Raw genomic sequence first — 22518 nt, 5'->3', positions numbered from 1 at the left:
CACAAACAGTGCTTAAGTGGCCCTAGAGAGGTGGCAGAACTCACCCCCCACCCTAGCGCCCTAGTGCTAAAGGTATTGCGCGTGCCGCAAAAAAGGGACGTTGTCTCAAAAAGAAAGGGGCGAGGTCACGCAATAGAAACCCCAATTCAAATTATGCCACACAATAGCACAATCTTATTCACATTACATCACATAGTAATGTCCCTTATTCATGTTATGACACACATAAGTGCCCCTTATACACAATGCCCACAGTATTAGCACCCCTAATACACAGCCAGATTATGCAGGGCATACTGTACCCCGGGCCCCCCTCTGTCAAGGCCCCCCCCCCCCCCCAGCCCGAGCACACTGACATCACTAGACTTCCCTCTTAATTTATGATTGTTAAAAAAAAAAAAAATACCTTTTTTATTAATGAAATATTTCAACACATGTGATGCCAGCCATATATTAAAAGGATGACCAGGTAGAGCACTTTGTACCTCCCAGAATGGGTCATATTGAGAGGTATGCACAATCTAATATACACCCTACCCTCCACCAGGGCCCCCCTGTCTTAAGTGCCCCAGGACCCCCCAAAGGCTTAATCCGGCCCTGCCCTAATATACATAATGCCCACAGCAGTAACGCCCCTTATGCAATGCCCTCAGTAGTAGTGCCCGTTTTGCAATGTTCACTGTAGTGGTAGTGCCCACAGTGGTAGTGCCCTTTATGTGCAGCCCATAGTAGTGGTGCCTCTTATGTAGTGTCCCTTATATAAAGCCCATAGTAATGGTGCCCCTTATGTCCCCAGGAGTGATCCCCTTATGAAGTGCCCCAAATACAATGTCCTCATTAGTAGTTCCCCCAGTAGTAATGCCCCTAGTGGCAATGCCATTGGGTAGTATTGCCCCCAGTAGTAATGCCCTTTGTAGTAGTGCCCCCAGTAGTAATTCCCTCAGTAGTAATGCCCCTGAAGTATTCCCCCATGTAGTAGTGCGCCCAATAGTAAAGCCCTGTAGCTATGTCCCATGTAGTATTGCCCCCAGTAGTTAACCCCCTGTAGTTTAGCCCCCATGTAGATTGCCAGTGGTAGTTAGCCCCCAGTAGTTTAGCCCCTATGTAGTTTAGCCCCCATGTATTTTAGTCCCATGTAGTTTTGCCCCATGTAGTTTGGCCCCCATGTAGTTTGCCCCCATGTAGTTTTCCCCCAGTAATTTAGTCCCCATGTAGTTTGCCCCAGTAGTTAGCCCCATGTAGATTGCCTCCAGTAGTTAGCCCCCAGTAGTTAGCCCCCATGTAGTTAGCCCCCAGTAGTTAGCCCCCATGTAGTTTGCCCCCATGTAGTTTGCCCCCCTGTAATTTAGTCCCAATGTAGTTTGCCCTGAGTAGTTTAGCCCCCCATGTAGTTTAGCCCCCGTGTAGTTTATCCTCCATGTAGTTTGCCCCCATGTAGTTTAGCCCCCATGTAGTTTGCCCCAGTAATTTAGTCCCCATGTAGTTTGCCCCAGTTGTTAGCCCCCATGTAGATTGCCCCCAGTAGTTAGCCCCCATGTAGTTTCCCCCATGTAGTTTGCCCCCAGTAGTTTGCCCCCAGTAGTTAGCCCCATATAGTTAGCCCCCATGTAGTTAGCCCCCATGTAGTTTGCTGCCAGTAGTTAGCCCCCATGGACTTTGTTCCCAATAGTTTAGCCCCAGTAGTTAGCCCCCAGTAGCGCCGCTTACATTCACACATAACCCCCAAAAAATAAACACAATACTCACCAAGCTCCGCGCCTGCGTCCAACCGCTGCCCTCCGTCTGGCGCCCGCACCTTAGAACTATGAGAGAGACGTCATAACGTCTCTCCAATAGTGCGTCACACACTGTCAGAGCCGGAAGCCCGAGCTCCGTAGTGGGCTCCTGCCTCTGGCTGCCACTGTGGGGAGGGAGCCGGGGGACCGCTGGTAACACAATGTCAGCGGGCACCCGGCATCTCTGTGCGGCGCAGGACTGGAATCGGGTTAGGTGAACCGGAGGATGCGGAACTGTGTTCCTTCTCCAAATGGAACTGACAGAACACAGTTCCACCTCGTTCCAGCTCACTTTAACCCCTGTGCACAAAGCATAATCATTTCAAAATACAGTCTTGGATCAGCAACAAAATGTAAAATGAAGCTCTCCAATAGAAAATATTTTTATTAAATGTAAAGGCAATAGACTGTGAGAGTGTTCTTACGGAACTCTACGACTCAGGTAAAGCCTATCTTCCTGGGGAAAGCTGGAGTATAAAGTGTTGCTGAATTGCTCCACTGTCAGGCAAACCATCATCACAGGTGTTTTCTGATGCATTTTTGCACTAATTGCATTTTTTTAAAGTCATTACAGCACTTGCTTTTTCTTCTCCCTCTCCAAGACTATGGACCTGATTCAGACCAGATCGCTGCTGTACGTTTTTGCACAGCGGGTCATTATCGAATGACTGCGCATGCATATGCACCGCAATGCGCATGCGTGTCACCAAACAGCGACAGGATGGTGCAAAAATTTCGATTGCACAGCTGTTCGCAAGGTGATTGACAGGAAGAGGACGTTTGCGGGTGGTAATTGGGCATTTTCTGGGAGTGTCAGGAAAAACGCAGGCATTCCCAAGCTTTTTCCGGGCGTGTGTGTGACATCAGCTCCGGCCCCGATCAGCCTGATTCCTCTCCGCAATGGAGGAGTAAGTATTGAGCTACGCACAGACTGGACACACTGCACAGAATGGGGAAAACATTAGATGGTGAGTGTGATGTGAATGGTTTTGCAGCTTTCCGCTGACTGAGGATAATTTTCGTACAGTGTACACATGCAATGACATACTTGCCCAGCGCAATTTTTCACACCCCCTGGGCGGTGACTATCTGATCGCAGGACAGTGTAATTTGCAGCACAGCGATCAGGTCTGAATTAGGCCCTATTATGTATGCATAACGTTTTCATACCACACCAGGAAGTGTTCTGTATCTGTTACCCGGTTAAGGTGAGTGACGCACCAGAAAACAACAGCTCTTGTTCTGTAGAGATGGGTTTCTGGCTTGCTGTCAGTGGTGGTTACACTGTAGGGAAAGAGAGTGGGCAGCAAGGATGCCATCGGAAATTGTGGGACCAGGACTGACAAAATTGGCAGGGCATCCCCTCTCAAACCCCCGGCTTGCCTTTTGCATGGGACACACTACTCTATCTCTATAAGGCTTCAAGGAAATTACGCCAAATTATATTTGATAGACTGAAGGGTTTAATTTTGGCAACAAAAGATTCTGCCTAACCTATTTCATTGGTCAGAGACTGTATTTAGCAGAGTTTATCTAACAGAGTTTATCTATTTGCTGCGCCATTTGATGTGATGTCCATGATTTCTGCAGGACTGTCAGCTCACCCCTAAAGCACGGCCCCTCCTGCTTGGTTTACCAAGTTACGCTGGCTCATTGGACATATCGGTAACCACAAATAACTTCCAAACTATAAATCCCATGTGTCTAGATGCAGAACTTGAAATGTATCATCTGTGTAATGCATGCATATTTTTTAGAAATTTTCCTGCTGTGCAGGTACAAATAATCATTCCACTAGGTAATCGTGAGGATTCTGAATCAGGCCCATAATGTACTGTATAGCTACATCAGATACTGCTCCTGTCACTCGGTGCTTTTCTCAGTGCTCAAGAGCTTTAGAAGTTGCTTAATTTGAATGTCACCATACGTAACTGACTGTAGTTGACACCAGCAATAGAGAACATTTCTCCTTTCCTCTTCTGGCTTAATCTGGTGATCCGACATTCCAGGAACGTTCAAAGGCATTATATCCCAGCGATATTGAGTGTGGCTATACCCCCAACTAGGCATCGGCGGAATGACTGCGGACGTCCCCTTCATCAGCAACAGGACCCTGTTCTTGCTCCATGTGTTACCCTGCTGGGTATCTGCAAGATGTCCCCTCCAGTCAGTGCTAAACCGTTGAGGGGTTGAGTGGCCGGGACTCCAGTCTCTGGGGGCAAATTATGCAGAAACGTCATGTGTGCTGTGCCGGGCATGGCACAGGGGGTAGATGAGCAGGTCGTGGACCCCAACTCTATCCGGTCTCAGGCCTGCAGTACTGGCATTGCCCTCTGAGGCCCTGGTGGGCTGTGATAGCTTCTATCAAACCCCTCTGGATCTGCTACCTGCACAGCTCGGTGCAAACTGGAATTGGAGAATAAGCCAGGCAAGAGAATACATGTGGAAGGCAGTGGGCATACATAGTACAGACAGAGGGCACACACACTGAATATAGGAGGTGACTCCCAAATTATAGCCCTTTCAGACTGACAATAGCCAGGTCGTACACGGGAATTTGTACACGGGTGCTTCCCAGGTGCGACCCGGCTTGAGACCCCTTCAGATTTGCGGCCCGACCCGGCATATTGCCAGGTTGGTGACGTCACCGCTGACTCTACTGGAGGCTGTGCTTGGCCCGGCATATCCGTTCACACAGCACCGCATCCCGGGACGATCCCAGATTCAACCCTGGTCCAGACCTGGGATGAAATGCCGGGACGCTCGTCCCGGGATATTCTTACAGGACCCTTTCACACTGAACAAATTCCCGGGTTGATGCGCGTTCATGTGCAATAAGCCGGGAAATTTTTGTCAGTCTGAAAGGCGTATTAGCTGACTAATGGTAGTGCCAGCCCGCATAGAAACCCCTAGAGTTATTCTTGTCAGATAAATGGAGTTAGTGAATGAAAATTAACTGTGTGGGCAGGTTTATTCTTAAAAAAATATTAACATCACATTTAGGAATTTTGTGTACTGTGTACTGTGTATTTATCTTGAGCAACTGCATATCTTCTTTTTAGATAATACATGGAGAGTGATTGTCTGTTCTGTACCATTGGTATTCAGGCCTTATTATACTGTAATTGAAATTGTTGCTTCATGTCAATTTACATTTTCAGTGAAATGTTAAAGGGCTTTGAGTATCTATTGGTGGAAAATAGATTCAGAAATTTATTTTATGTTATGTTAGCAGATCAGTTATCCAATTGCTCATTAAGGGATTCGTTTAAGCATACAATCAATGAATCACCAACAGCAATTTGTTGAAGATTCAATAATTAGGACTGTGTGTGTTGTATCAGGTTAGTTAGGTTTGACCTCAGTACGCAATATTCATGGTCAAAATGCTTCCATTGCTAAAAGGTAACCTGAACGTGATTCAAAAATTCAATATTGAAATGACCTCATATTGAGCTCATGATATGCCTTCCACTGTGCGTTGTAGCATTACCAGCTGAGGCATAATAGACACTTGCAAAAGAGCAATTATTTCATTAAATTTGATAAAACAGTTCTATAATATTATTTTGTCTACAATAAGAAATACGAGTACCGTATATACTCGAGTATAAGCCGACTTTTTCAGCACATTTTTCTATGCTGAAAAAGCCCCCCTCGGCTTATACTCGAGTCAACGGCTGCAGCAGACGCTGTGGGCTGTGTGGGCGTCCGCTGCAGCCGGCTCCAGGGACAGACACTAGAGGTCATTATTGACCTCTAGTGTCTGTGCGGCGTTGCTATGGGAGAGACGTCATGACGTCTCTCCCATTGAGATGATCGGGTGCCGGTAAGCGGGAGCCGGAGCGGGCGGCCAGACGGAGCGGCGGCCAGACGGAGCGGGTGGACAGACGGAGCGGAGCAGCGCAGCAGCAGAAGAAGTGGTCGGGAAGCAGGAGCGGGGCATTGGTAAGTATTGTTTTTGTGTGTGTTTGTGTGTTTGTAAGCGGCAACGGGGGGCACAGTAACAGGGGGCAAAGAAAGAGGGGGCACAACTACTGGGGGCAAAGAAAGGGGGCACAACTACTGGGGGCAAAGAAAGAGGGGTCATAACTATTGGGGGCAATGAAAGAGGGGGCACAACTACTGAGGGCAAAGAAAGAGAGGGCATAACTACTGGGGGCAATGAAAGAGAGGGCACAACTACTGGGGGCAAAGAAGGGGCATAACTACTGGGGGCAAAGCAACGGGGGCATGTTTTTATCTGGCACTGTGGGGGGATATCTGTCACTGGGGGTATATGTGGCACTGGGGGCACAACCCTAGCAACAAGCATTACCCCCTGGCAATAAGCATAACACCTACCGCATGAAACCCCTGGCAACGAGCATGACACCCTGAGCATGAAAACCCCTGGCACCGTGCATTTCCCACCCTAGGCTTATACTCGAGTCAATAATTTTTACCAGTTTTTTGTGGTAAAATTAGGTGCCTCGGCTTATATTCGGGTCGACTTATACTCGAGTATATACGGTATTTTATTTTCTATTTAAATGCACCATATGTATGTAAAGAACATATGCTTTGCAGATTCTAGCATCGAACTACAGGTGTAAATATTTGGAAACATTTTACATTAAAGAGGATGTCAATCTTTTTTTTTTATACTAAAATTATCCTTCTTGTGACAAGTAAAGTGGTGTATGTCAGCGCTAGATGAAAATGCAATGGGGCCCTAGACAGAATAGCAGTTTTCAGCTTTCCGTTCCTTGATCTCCAGCCTCAGTGCTACCATTTTAATTAACATAACTGTATTGAAATTTTAATACTACATTTGGATTATTTGCACGGTTTTTCTTATCTGAGCACTGAAAATTATAAAAGATTTTTCAGTGTCCATTCATGAACATACCAGCAACTATACAAGAAATACAGTAGCAAATAATTACCAAGGATGAATGGAAATGATCCTCCTAGTAACTTAACAGATACAGTAGGACCTCATTCAGAGTTGGATGCAAATGTGAGTTGTTGCTTATTTCCCTACAACTTGCACTTTTTGTAAGTGCACATGCAAATCTTTTGGGGATATTTTGTGCTGGCAACTCAGCCACATTTTGCACATACAGTATTGTTCCCTGTGCAAAATGATCAGATTGGGATTTGAGTGCATGTGTACTGTAGATGTGGCCAAAGGACATTAGGAGCATATTCAAAATCCCACATTTTTGGGTCCCCTACTGAGATAATGACATATATATTATATATTATGTGTATATATAGACATATTATATAGATATATATATATATATATATATATATATATAATATAATATACATATATGTGTCATTATCTCAGTAGGGGAACCAAAAATGTGGGATTTTGGATAAGGGATACTCAACCTGTAATGCAAAATGTTTCCCAAGATGTGATCTACTGTAACATAAGCCTGGTGCCAGGGACTTAGCCAGAACTTTGTGGTCCACATAGCAGCATTTTTAGAGGCCCCTTCCCCTTTCTGGAGAGACAGTTTGAAATAACCGGCAACTTCCTAAATCCCAGTTCTATATAAAATCTTGCCCAAGCTACGTCACTAGAGAAGCACTGTCTACTATTTGCACCGATCTCGGCTATGCCACTGGAGATGCAGCATCTGCCAGAGCCGTAACTAGGTGTGTGCGAAGTGTGCCTTGCACACAGCACACTTGTGGAGGGAGCGCAGTGCTGTGCTGCAGGGTCTGTTGGGAGCCAATACACTGAATGGAGGAATAAGCATGCACAATAGCTCCTGTGCTGTCCCCTTGCATGCCTGAGCTGCCCCGCCTCCCACTGGACACTCCCAGTCACAATACACCCGGTAGCATCTAGTTACCCCTCTCCAGAATGTCACACCTTCCCAGAATGCCGGTACCGGCACGAAGGTCTTCGCATACGGCATTCTGGGAGCGGGTGCAGTGGTGGGAGCTACGACGCGTGGTGTACCTGCCTACCCACCTACAAGCACCAACCAGGGCCCCGTCTGCAGCCTGCCTGAGCCCCCGCCGCCACTGAAAAGTCCTGCCGGCTGCCGCCCACACAGTCCGGGATCCCGGCAGCAGCACAGCAGGGAGGGAGAGTGCTGACCCTCTTTCTTTCTTTCTTTCTTTCTTTCTTTCTTTCTTTCTCTCTCTCTTTGTAGAAAGGGGTCTCTGCCAGCCTAAAGTGTAAAAAGGGGTCTCTGCCAGCCTAATGTAAAAAAAGGGGGTCTCTGCCAGCCTAATGTGAAAAAAGGGGGACTCTGCCAGCCTAAAGTGTAAAATAGAGGTCTCTGCCAACCTAATGTGTAAAAAGGGTCTCTGCCAGCTTAATGTGTAAAAAGGGGGTCTCTGCCAGCCTAATGTGTAAAAAGGGGGTCTCTGTCAGCCTAATGTGTAAAATGGGGTCTCTGCCAGCCTAAAGTGGAAAAAGGGGTCCCTGCCAGCCTAATGTGTAAAAAGGGGGTCTCTTCCAGCCTAATGTGTAAAAAGGGGGTCTCTTCCAGCCTAATATGTAAAAAAGGGTCTCTGCCCTCCTAATGTGTAAAAAGGGGGTCTACCTGCTGTAATGTGTAAAGGGTACTCTTCCTGCCGTAATGTGTAAAAGGGGCTCTACCTGGTGTAATGTGTGTAAGTTGCGCGACTGTGTGGCGTAATTTGAATAATGGTGACTACTTTACAGCTAATATGAATTTGTATTATTTTGTGGCCACGCCTCTTCCCCATGAAGCCACGCCTCTTTATTTTTCACGCACACCTATGATGCGCACTGGCCCTGTTTTGTATATATGGGGGGGGGGCGCTGATGCTGTTTCTTGCACACAGCGCCAAAATGTCTAGTTACGGCACTGGCATCTGCCATCTGCCCCACCCTCACCTACATAACTGGAGATGCACTTGTTTGTCATCTGCCCCGTCCTAAGCTACTTACGTGGAGATGCACTATATGCTTCAGTGGCATTCCTGAAAAACTATTTGTCGCCATACCCTGACCTTGGCTATGTTACTTCAGGTGCACTGTCTGCTGCCTGCAATGACCTTGGCTACATCTCTGGAGATGCACTGTCTGCCTGACCTCGGCTACATCCCTATAGATGCACTTTCTGCCAACCTATAACGCCCTTGGCTACATCTCTGGAGATGAACTCTCTGTTGACTGCCCAGACCTCGGCTAAATCCCTGGAGATGCACTGTTTGCTGTTTTCCCCACCCTTGGCTACACCATTGGAGATGCACTGTCCGTCATCTGCCCTGCTCTCAGCTGCATCCCCGGAGAAGCTGTATTTGTTATCTGCCCTGGCCTCAGCTACTTACCTGGAGATGCACTTTCTGCTGTCTGCCCAATCTTGGCTATGTCACTGGAGCTGCACTGTCTGTTGTTAGCCTGCTGTGTCCTCAGCTGCATCCCTGGAGAACTACAGATATGTCCGCCGAGAGCTCACCTGAGAACAGGTCACACGGCGCACACATCGTGATTCCGAGTAGCCACAACCATGTGCAATTCATTCACAGGAGCATACACACTATGCGATCCTATGGATTACAGGTGCGTACACAGTGCCCGGCACATTCTGAGGGAGTCTAATCACGACAAATGACCTGCAACTGTTAGCAGCAGTGGGTAAGATGAGCTAGGACTTATCTGTACTGTCTGCCATCTGCCTTAACCTTGGCTTCTTTCCTGCAGCTACAATGACCTTAGATACATCCCTGTAGATGCACTGTCTGCTGCCTGCTCCAACCTAGGCTGCAACCCTGTAGATGCACTGTCTGCCGCCTGCTCCAACCTAGGCTGCAACCCTGTAGATGTACTGTCTGCCACCTACAATGTCCTTGGCTACATGCCTGCAGTCTGCCACCCGCCCCGACCTCAGATATGTCTCTGGAAATGCACTGTCTGCCACCTGCCCTAACCTCATATATGTCCCTAGAGATGCACTGTCTGCCGCAAGCCCTATCCATGCCTAAAATCTTGAAAATGCACTGTTGTTTGCCGGCCCTCGGCTGGAGGTTGGGAAAGGCAGAGACACACTGCTTGCCATCCCTGGAGTCTGCTACCTGTCCCAATCTCGGCTATGTCCCCAGAGATGCACTGTCTGATGCCTGACCTGATCTTGACTACATCCCTGGAGATGCACTCTGTGCAACCTGAAATGATCATGACTACATCCCTGGAGATGCACTGTGTGCAACCTGAAATGATCATGACTACATCCCTGAAGATGCACTCTGTGCAACCTGAAATGATCATGACTACATCCCTGGAGATGCACTGTATTCTGCCTGCAACAATCTCAGCTATATCTCAGGAGATGCACAGTCTGCTGCCTGCCCCAACCTCAGTTACGTCACCTGAGATGCAAAGTTTGCTGCCTGCCCCAACCTCAGCTACATCCCTGGATATGCACTGTCTGCAAAGATATCACAAGACTCTGTTAACCATATGAAAACTATAAGAGGCTGATAACTATAGATATTGATTCTTTTACTGAATTATAATACAGTACATTGCTTATTAAAAAAAGTATAAAAATTAAATAAAGTTGTCTTACTTAAGTATATGTGGATTTACTATGCCTCAACCCCCAAACCATAAATAATGTGGAAAGAATGAGGGCAAGGCATGGTAGAAACAATGTGGAAAGAATGATAGCAACCATGTGGAATGGTAGAAACAATGAGGACAAACCATGGTAGTGCTAAAAAAAGCTTTTTTCTTAAAAGGTCAAGAGAGGTTTGTTTTGAAATGGTGTACATTATATAATATATTGGAAGTCATAGAGGGCATAATCCAGAATTTTCGCACAGCAGCGATCAGCTCTGAACTGCGCATGCGCCGGTTCCGCAGTGTGCCAATGCATGCCGGACAGCCGGCGGCTGTTGTAGCCCTGCGATTGGCTCTGCCTGATTGACAGTGTCACTGCTGTTCAGGAGAGCCTATCATCATTCAAAGCCGGATCATTATAAATGTGGTTGTGGCCGATAGGGAATACAACAGCACAACCTCTCAGTTTGCACTTATATGAGGGCCGGACCAATGGTGAATACTGGTGCACTCAGCGTGATTCTGTTTTGATTTTAATTCCTTGAATTTGCTTGGGGGAATCGTATTACCGTTAAATCGGTTTCTTGCCCCCATAACTCTTCCAATATTGATTGACATGAACCCCCGATGAAGTCCTTTGGGACGAAACGCGTCGGGTATGGTTTTTTTGTGAGAACATCAGACATCCTGTATAAAACACTATTGGATGGAATATACTGATTATATCATGTCTTCAACAAAATTGTAATCTGTATTTTAAATATATGTACCATTGGCTTTTATGTGATAATCTATGTTCACTAAAGTATAATGTGCATAGATAATATGTGAATAAACCCACTGATTTTATCACTTTGTGGTCATAATCTGGAAAAGTATTTCACTAATCAACATATACAGCTCCCTTTGACATTTTGTATTTTTATATATATATATATATATATATATATATATATATATATAAAATAAACATCCAAGGTCAGGCACTCCGAACTTCATACAAATACCTCACCGGTGCCGTCACAGAGATTAATAGGAACATGCAGAGGTGCTCAGGCTAAGACACATTGCACACGAGGCAGGATGTTTCCAATATCAACGTTTCAATATTTTAAGTTATATTGTCATCAGGATATCCTGATAACAATATCACTTAAAATATTGAAACGTTTATTTTGGACTGGTAATAATAATAATAATAATATTTGCAGAATGGGAAAGAGAACTGCATCAGGGTAGGGGTAGGAAGAAATTGGGGGCATCGTGCTTCCTCATGTAACCATGTAGTCAAAAACTATCACGCTATTAAAAATGAATTTGCCTTCCCAACAAATTTTTTAACTGCAATATTACAATTATAAAAGTTATATTGTCCAAGCTTTGACCCAGATGACCCATGACCCTACTGTGCTGGTGGCATAGCTCTGCTCGCCTTCCCAATACCTACTGTTCCTGTCTGTATCCAAGTGCAGTATGGTAATTTTTATTGTTAATAATTGAAAAAATAATTTGATATTCAATAATTTGATGCCTATTGTTACGTAAAGGAAGGAGAGTGACTGTGAACTACATATCAATTACCTTCAGAGCCTAACATGTTTTAGATAACCTGAGGTGTGAACAGAGATCACACATCTGCTGCTGAGTGGTAAAAACGAATTTGATTAAAATTCTGCTGTTCTGCACAAAACGTCTCATTGTCAGACACGCTGGCTCTTCAGGGGGAAAAAATCTTCTGCAGCTTTTAAATGTACAATATTTTTCACCGAACACAATTCACATTGCAAAATAAAAGGAAGCTTGGGAGACATTCATTTATTTTATATCTGGGTGAAAACTGCTCGAAATTCACATTGTTAGATTTTTATTTTATTTGTACCTATAATGTAATAGCCACACATTCGATATTCTCTTGTCTCTGCTGCTGGCCTATGGGGGTCATTCCGAGTTGATCGTAGCTGTGCTAAATGTAGCACAGCTACGATCATCTTTCCTGACATGCAGGGGGACGCCCTGCACAGGGCTAGCCCGCCCCGCATGTCAGTGCCGCCCCCCCCCCCCCCCCCCCGCAGAAGTGCAAAGGCATCGCACAGCGGTGATGCCTTTGCACTTTAGGAGTAGCTCCCGACCAGCGCAGCTTTAGCGTGCTGGCCGGGAGCTACTCCTCGCTACGCGGCCCGCAGCGGCTGCGTACGACTTCACGCAGCCGCTGCGGCCCGTCCCCGTTCGGTCCGGCCATGCCTGCGTTGGCTGGACCGCGCCTACGGAACGGCGCCCGAACGCCGCCGTTTTGCCCCCTCCCACCCATCGATCGCCTCTGCCTGTCAATCAGGCAGAGGCAATCGCCGTCCTGCTACGGCCTTCAGCCGTCCGGCATGCACAGGTACCCGTTCGCTCTGCTGCATTGAAATGCAGCGAGCGAACGGGTCGGAATGACCCCCTATATACAGTATATTTCATGAACAATTACTTATTAGAGCAACTGTTCTGTAAGTGTAATCTGGAAAGTGTATATGCGCATTTTACAGGGCTGGTGGAAGGATGCTATGAACACTTGGCACCCCTCCCTCTCAGGAGTCTCCAAAGGATGCTCCTCCTTCAGGCATTGCTCCTCCCGTGTCACGGAGGGGTGTCCGCGTCAGCAAGGCCTGTCATGCTGCTGCTGTCTGGTGCTCCTTCATGTCATGTTAATTTAACCCTGTAATAATACGACTACAGATGTGTCCTCTTATATTGTTGTTGCGTTGCATACCCAAAGCAGCATGCAAACAGATCCATGGGAGGAAATGAGCATTGGCTCCCGTGGCATAGCGCTGCTTAGGCAACGTGGCTGCATATGCAATGTGGCTGCAAGTGCATATGCAACAAAAATATAAAAGGACACATATGTATAAATAATACCATTAACACTATACTGGAGAACTGTATACCACTACCGTGACAAAAAGTAAAAGTACAGTTTACATGGTTACAAAAAAAAAAGAATTTTAATAACATGAAATTATTATCAATTAAGTACTGAATAACAAAAACAGTTTTCTACATTACAGTTTCTTGACAATCAGGGTGTAAATATATTGCAAATAAATCAGTGACATTTTTTGCACTTCACTGTTATTTTTCTGTCAAATTTCCTTAGACATACAACAACGTCCTGCTCTAACAGTGTTTCATAGGGGACGGTTTGCGGTAAAATCAGATTATCGGTACTATTGAAATTACTGACGACAGGATGGCGAAGATCATAACACTGACACCCACCCTAAACCTAACCTTGTGGCCATACTTACGGTCAGGATGCTGACTGTCGGGAATCCGGTGTCGGTATCCTGACCCAATCAGAGTTCCAACGTCGGGATTCTGAAGGGTGTAGAGATTCCGGTGTCGGGATTCCACAGACGGGATCTTGACCACATCCCGTTAACACAATAATCTAAACACAGTGTTACATCCCCAGAAGGAGCTTTTTAATAACAGAAATCTGTAAAGAAATACAATAATACTAATCTGGGGTATGTGGTTCAACCACTTCAAAGAAGTTCAGACCTGCTACCGGATAGATCTTTCCCGATCAGAAGATTACCACAAAGCATACAGAACATAACAAAGTGCTGCCATCTCTGCACTAATTAAAAATTATTGGGGAATGCAGTACCCTACTATAGTATTAAGGGTTAATTAACCACACATTGGTTTTCCTTGTTTAGCCAGTGATGGAAGGCTGTACGTTTGAATTCAAATATCTAAGGTATTCTGGTGGATAGCTGACTGACCAAGACCCACCCATAATTCCCACTCAGTCGGTGGGTCCACGCCACCAACCGAATGGGAATAGAACCTGTGGCAAGCACAGCGAGCCCACGAGGGGCTCGCTGCCTCACTGCCAGTATTCTGGCAGACGGGAATCCACTGTCGATATACTGACAGCCAGCATCCCATCTGCCGATATTACATACTGGATCCATGGATAGAATTGCTGTGTCACACACTAGTGAAGATTTTTTTGCCGAATCTGCAATCCTTTTTTTTGCATGCTGGGGACCGCCCATCGCAGGGTAAGGCTACCTAGCATGCTAACAGCCACCCACCAACTATGACCACACTATATTGTGATCATAACGCAATTAGTGAATGGTCGCAGTAACTAGGCAAGCCTCCTGCCAGCGCAGCCTGGTTGCAACGGCAGGAATCCCACCGACAATTTTATGATCAAAGCGGCTGCGTGTGACAACACATGCGCCCTGAAATGCCGCCAACACGCCCCCATTTCCCCTGCAACGGTCAACAAATGCCCACCCCATGAACGCCTCTGCCTGTCAATCAGGCAGAGGCGTTCGCAGTTAATGCAACCCAATCACATTAAATGCGTGTGCAGTGTCACTGCCGCCGGGGTTATTGTGGTCGCATTGATTAAGAATGCAACCTTAATAACCCCCATAATACTCTATTGACATTTTCAATTTTTGACTTACCATCCACTTGTGGGACAGGTATCAACTTTGATCTTTATAGATATTATTTTCCTTATATAAACATTGTTGTGAAGTGATCTTATGTGCAGTTCTGTTTATGAGAGTCTTATGTTCCCAGACACATTTTGTCTGAAAGTGTTTGTCTATTATTAAAATTGATGTGGTTTTAAGATTGACTAAATAATAGTAATTTATTCTGGTTAACAAAAATTGACACTTTAATGTGTTGTTGAGGTGCATGTTATGTCACTGTCCTTTTCCCTTCTAATTTGCAATTTTATTAAATATTCTGGCATACTGAAAGCTAAATTGATCAGAAAATTGTTGTACGATAGCAGAAAGTTTCCACTTATATTTTATTTGTTCACTAAGATAAACTCTATTCCCTCTGTGGGCTGACTTGTGATGGCTATTATAACAAGTAATGCATCTAATATTAATAGTATAATTGGGCATACTGCTTTAGTAGAACAGACATAACTAACTCAACAACTAATTCATAAAGTGTTTTTTTCTTGCTTAGATCCCTAGCATTTTGCATTGTTTTATATTGTTTCACAGGAGTGGAGTCAATTAAATACATCCAGTGAACTCCTCAATATACTCCAAGCAGTGGCATCACTATGGGGGCACAGGGGGTGCAGGTCCTGGGTGTCACCCTTGGAGGGGGTGACACCAAAATGCCAGCTTCTCTGTAGTGACAGGAGCCGGGTGCTGCAGTGGTCATTTTCCTGCAGCACTTGGCTTCTGTCACAGAGGAGGAGCCTACAGTGCAAGCACTAGTTTCCGGAGACAGTTCAGCATCTATGGGGATGTTGGATACCCCCCAACTATCCCAGAGTGATGTAATTGGGAATTCCCCATGAGGCCACTCCCGCTTTATATAAGGCCAGGCCCCCTTTTCGGACGCTTGCGCTGGAGGCGCGTCTGAGGGTATGTAGAGTGTGCACCGGTTGTCACCAGGCCTCTATGTGCACTACCTTATTCTTGGGGGGGGGGGGATTTTTTCATCCATTATCTGGTAAAACTACATTATCCGCCATAATCTTACTTGTAATTCTAAATTTGTAATTTAACAAATAATCTGTCTGTGTGGCCTCTCATATGTCGACAAAACAGAGAACACATTTAAAACTAGGATGACATCACAAAGTTCCGCTATTAGAGCAGCGCTAGATGCGGGTACTAATGAACAACCTGTTTCTAGGCACTTTGCCCTCAAAGCAAATCTTCTGTGTTCCCTCAAATATCGCATGATTGATCATATTCCTGAGACACTATGTGGGGAAAACAGGGCATTGAAATTATTGCAATGCGAATCCAAATGGATTCACCGATTGGGTACATTGGTAACCAGGTGTTAAATCAACAGCTAAACATCAATAGTTTTAACTGTATATCCACGCATCGACTTATGTAATTGGTACTTTTGTAATTGGTATAATTGTGATGTCCTTTATTGATTAGAGTATACAGTACCAGTCATTTTATTATGTATAGCTGGATTGTTTACCCATTGTTTGTATTTAAGTGCTATGTTGCTATGGTGATGGGTGCACAATTAGTGAACACTGACATGTAACCAGCATAATGACGTCGCTTCACAGGCCGTAACCTGTGATAGGCATTGAAACGTTGCCATAGTACGCTGTCTAGCGTTTTTCTTTATGCTTGGAGTGCCGCAATCTGTGCACATTGTATTCATACCTTATGCTTATACAGTATTATACAATACCGAATTGTGCTGAAATAGCCCAGTCCTTCAGGAACTAGTTATAGACCAAGTTGGGTTCAAAATGTTCTTGAAAGGACCTGCTGCTCTCCCCAAAATAGGTTATTTGACAGTAAGGATCAATAGAAACTGAATAAAGGATGGTAATGGGGAACGCCCAGTAACTTGACTGTTACTACCCACAAATTTCTTTGAATGTCCTTTGTCCTTTATCAAACTTCTTAGAAGATTGAGATCATAGTAGCTTTTGGGTAGCTTTCAGATTTATCTGAAACAAGAACCCTGATACTAGAGTACAGTACACCCAGACAGATACATCTTGTTAGCTCAGTAATAGATTTAAATAAAGTTTTATTTAAAAACAAAAATCAGAAACCGGGCAGGTGTTACATATAACACCTGCCCGGTTTCCAAGGTGGTATGAACTTACATCATACATATAACATATCATTCTTGACCTTAGTGGGCCTGGTAGTATAAAGAAGAACCAGATGGAAGAACTCTCAGAGCGGGGTTAAAGAACTGACACTATAAACAAATGCCTCACCATGGCAAAAAGAATACACAGTCAATCACATATTGTGAAGCGGACACAGGGTGACAGAATGATTCTGGGCATCAAGTGTGACATAAAACTGAGGGCCACCCAGAGGACGATTAAGAAACACTGGTCTCTGCTAAGTACGGACCCGAACCTGAAAGATATGTGCAAGCAGCACCCACTCCTGAGTGTGTGACAAGTTCCAAATCTCAAGGACCCACTGTACAGAACTAACAGACCACCTACTGAGCAGCATGATACTAATTGGCTCACAATACAAAAACAGTGCTACAGATGTCTGGATTGCACTATTTGCAGTGTACTGATTCCGGGCAAATATTTTACACATCCACACACTGGACACAAGATTTTTATTAGGCGTCGCCTTACTTGCCAGATGGACTACGTGGTGTACTTTGTTAAATGCCCGTGTGGACTAATGTATGTGGAGAGGACGTCACAAACATTCCATGAACGGATGACACAGCACAGATCGTTCATCAGACTGGCATATGTAGTTGGCAAATCTGACAAGCCAGTGGCTACCTATATCCTTGAACCTGGAAACCAGTTATCAACCATTTGCTATATAATGATTGATTGATTGATTGATTGATTGGGATGCGGTCAAGATCCCGCCGGACGGAATCCTGGTGGTCGAAATACCGATACCAGGATCCCGACCGGCACAATCCCGACATATTCTCCCTCTGTGGGTGTCCTTGACACCCATAGAGGGAGAATAAATTTGTGTGCCGAGCGTAGGGGCTGTGTTGCGCTCGCCCCCCTGTCAGGATTGTGCCGGTCGGGATTTTGGTGTCGGGATGATGACCGCCGGGATCCCAACCAGCGGGATTTCATACTGATCTCAATTGATTGGATCCCCCCATCTAAGAGAGGGGGTAATCATGATCTAGCCTTGTTATAACTGGAAGCGTGATGGATCCATCGGTTGGATACCTTAGCCCTCAGAGGGCTGAATGAGTACAACTCTCTAAATATCCTATTACAAAGAAGATTTATTCCCTATAATATGGACGTTATTTAGTAAAAGAAGAACTTTTGTGACCCATGGCTGCTTGTATGGACTTATTTTTACATATTCTGTTATTTTTCCTACGTGTCTGTTGATGCCTGTTAAGGGATACATTTTGATTTTGATTCTTTATATATATATATGTGTAAATCTTATATGTTACCACATACTACAGTTTATACCAGCCCTAGAAAGTAGGCGATGACCATCCATATAATAGATTTTGTGTATGGTTGACAACAATGTCTTTTTGCTTGGATTATAATAATGATTGACCCCAGTGTGTGACCTCTCTATGATGAGCCAGGAATAAGGGTCTCATTGTGTAAGCACATTGTCTATGTGTGTATGTGTATATATATATATATATATATATATATATATAAAGGCAAATCTCATGTGAGGAGCAACACAACGACACTTGGAGTCTGAGTCAAATCCAATATATTGTATATACAGTAACACACAAATAGTGTCCGACATTTCAGTGCACACCTGCCTTGGTTTCCAAGGTGGTATGAACTTATGCCTCTGGACCCGGGAGTCCTTCTGTGCATGTGTGGCCATTGGCCAGCGCATGTGTGAGCTGCTTTGTAAACTGGGAAGGATCCTATAGGATGTCTCTCAGGCAATGCTGCAAAGAGAAACTCATTGGCTTCTACAGTATTAGGCAATGCCATCAAAATATGCCGTTGCCTATTGGGTACAAGCTCCAGAGCTTGATGCATATGAAGACTGCAGTCAAACCTCAGAAAACAGCAGTTTCATGGGTTTAAAGGTTTTTGGTTTTTTTGTGTTCATGCATCCCACCCATAGTTACATGAAACATGAGAAAAGTGTGTGAGTGCTATCAGCCACCATAATTAAAGTATCCATCAGTGACTGCTATTTGTATGCAGCTGCCGGTGCTGCAGTATGTTTGCAATGAGGCAAGACAGTGGTTGAGAGATGAGAAATTAACTAGTCATTGTATACATCTTAAGACTGTAAACTGCTTGCAACCATGACTGTCCTTTACTATTTCTCTAAAATGACCCTAAATATTATTCTACTTTTAGAGTAGCATTTTGCTATGTGCTGAATAAACACATATTGTTGTTATCTTCCAGCTTGGAGTTACAGAATGCCAACTAGTTTTCATTGGCATCATGCTCACTGCTGGACATAGAGCCATGACCCTTATTCCCATATTAGCAGAAGTTATAGACCAATCGCTGCAGAGATCAAGCAACATGTGTAACCTTCCACTATCTGAGACATTCCTTCACTTCTGTTGTTCTAACCATCTATTTCAGTAAGAATAACACCAATTAGAGATGAGTTCCAGAATTCAACATCAATAAAGTTGAACAAATGTATAATGCAACACTGTAACAACATATGGTATATCTTACATGATATAGCTTACATTAGATGTACAGTATGTCAAACCAACTAGTCATTACAATGATATAAAAATAAGTGAGTACTCAAGCATAACACCCTTCAAAATGTCAGCAAATTTCACCCCCATTTACATGGCATGACATTAATATCTGTAGATTGTGTTCAATCCACGGAGGTTTCCTCATTAAGATTTTTTCTTAACAGAAAGATGTTAAAAAGTGCCTTGTCAAGTATGAAGATACATTTGTTCTAGCTAGATGCACATACAGTATAACAGGAAGATCTGTAGCTTCTGGAGAAGACAAGGTGACAGGCTTAAGGACATGTTCTGAAAATAGTGCAGATTAATTATTCTGTGGAAATGCAAACAAGGGTCAGATAAACATTATGAGAAAAATGTCTTTATTGTTCCTATTTATATTAGAGATGAGCGCCTGAAATTTTTCGGGTTTTGTGTTTTGGTTTTGGGTTCGGTTCCGCGGCCGTGTTTTGGGTTCGAACGCGTTTTGGCAAAACCTCACCGAATTTTTTTTGTCGGATTCGGGTGTGTTTTGGATTCGGGTGTTTTTTTCCAAAAACACTAAAAAACAGCTTAAATCATAGAATTTGGGGGTCATTTTGATCCCAAAGTATTATTAACCTCAAAAACCATAATTTACACTCATTTTCAGTCTATTCTGAATACCTCACACCTCACAATATTATTTTTAGTCCTAAAATTTGCACCGAGGTCGCTGTGTGAGTAAGATAAGCGACCCTAGTGGCCGACACAAACACCGGGCCCATCTAGGAGTGGCACTGCAGTGTCACGCAGGATGTCCCTTCCAAAAAACCCTCCCCAAACAGCACATGACGCAAAGAAAAAAAGAGGCGCAATGAGGTAGCTGTGTGAGTAAGATTAGCGACCCTAGTGGCCGACACAAACACCGGGCCCATCTAGGAGTGGCACTGCAGTGTCACGCAGGATGGCCCTTCCAAAAAACCCTCCCCAAACAGCACATGACGCAAAGAAAAAAAGAGGCGCAATGAGGTAGCTGTGTGAGTAAGATTAGCGACCCTAGTGGCCGACACAAACACCGGGCCCATCTAGGAGTGGCACTGCAGTGTCACGCAGGATGTCCCTTCCAAAAAACCCTCCCCAAACAGCACATGACGCAAAGAAAAAAAGAGGCTTTTTACTGATATTTGGTGTTTTGGATTTGACATGCTCTGTACTATGACATTGGGCATCGGCCTTGGCAGACGACGTTGCTGGCATTTCATCGTCTCGGCCATGACTAGTGGCAGCAGCTTCAGCACGAGGTGGAAGTGGATCTTGATCTTTCCCTAATTTTGGAACCTCAACATTTTTGTTCTCCATATTTTAATAGGCACAACTAAAAGGCACCTCAGGTAAACAATGGAGATGGATGGATTGGATACTAGTATACAATTATGGACGGGCTGCCGAGTGCCGACACAGAGGTAGCCACAGCCGTGAACTACCGCACTGTACTGTGTCTGCTGCTAATATAGACTGGTTGATAAAGAGATAGTATACTCGTAACTAGTATGTATGTATAAAGAAAGAAAAAAAAACCACGGTTAGGTGGTATATACAATTATGGACGGGCTGCCGAGTGCCGACACAGAGGTAGCCACAGCCGTGAACTACCGCACTGTACTGTGTCTGCTGCTAATATATAGACTGGTTGATAAAGAGATAGTATACTCGTAACTAGTATGTATGTATAAAGAAAGAAAAAAAAACCACGGTTAGGTGGTATATACGATTATGGACGGGCTGCCGAGTGCCGACACAGAGGTAGCCACAGCCGTGAACTACCGCACTGTACTGTGTCTGCTGCTAATATATAGACTGGTTGATAAAGAGATAGTATACTCGTAACTAGTATGTATGTATAAAGAAAGAAAAAAAAACCACGGTTAGGTGGTATATACAATTATGGACGGGCTGCCGAGTGCCGACACAGAGGTAGCCACAGCCGTGAACTACCGCACTGTACTGTGTCTGCTGCTAATATAGACTGGTTGATAAAGAGATAGTATACTACTAATATTATATACTGGTGGTCAGGTCACTGGTCACTAGTCACACTGGCAGTGGCACTCCTGCAGCAAAAGTGTGCACTGTTTAATTTTAATATAATATTATGTACTCCTGGCTCCTGCTATAACCTATAACTGGCACTGCAGTAGTGCTCCCCAGTCTCCCCCACAATTATAAGCTGTGTGAGCTGAGCAGTCAGACAGATATATAATATATATAGATGATGCAGCACACTGGCCTGAGCCTGAGCAGTGCACACAGATATGGTATGTGACTGACTGAGTCACTGTGTGTATCGCTTTTTTCAGGCAGAGAACGGATATATTAAATAAACTGCACTGTGTGTCTGGTGGTCACTCACTATATAATATATTATGTACTCCTGGCTCCTGCTATAACCTATAACTGGCACTGCAGTAGTGCTCCCCAGTCTCCCCCACAATTATAAGCTGTGTGAGCTGAGCAGTCAGACAGATATATATAATATTATATATAGATAATAGATGATGCAGCACACTGGCCTGAGCCTGAGCAGTGCACACAGATATGGTATGTGACTGAGTCACTGTGTGCTGTGTATCGCTTTTTTCAGGCAGAGAACGGATTATATTATGTACTCCTGGCTCCTGCTATAACCTATAACTGGCACTGCAGTAGTGCTCCCCAGTCTCCCCCACAATTATAAGCTGTGTGAGCTGAGCAGTCAGACAGATATATATAATATTATATATAGATAATAGATGATGCAGCACACTGGCCTGAGCCTGAGCAGTGCACACAGATATGGTATGTGACTGAGTCACTGTGTGCTGTGTATCGCTTTTTTCAGGCAGAGAACGGATTATATTATGTACTCCTGGCTCCTGCTATAACCTATAACTGGCACTGCAGTAGTGCTCCCCAGTCTCCCCCACAATTATAAGCTGTGTGAGCTGAGCAGTCAGACAGATATATATAATATTATATATAGATAATAGATGATGCAGC

Source organism: Pseudophryne corroboree, chromosome 7 (genome assembly GCF_028390025.1).
Source record: "Pseudophryne corroboree isolate aPseCor3 chromosome 7, aPseCor3.hap2, whole genome shotgun sequence".
Taxonomy (NCBI): Eukaryota; Metazoa; Chordata; class Amphibia; order Anura; family Myobatrachidae; genus Pseudophryne; species Pseudophryne corroboree.
The sequence above is the reverse complement of the archived record's forward strand: the minus strand, read 5'-3'. Positions refer to the sequence as shown.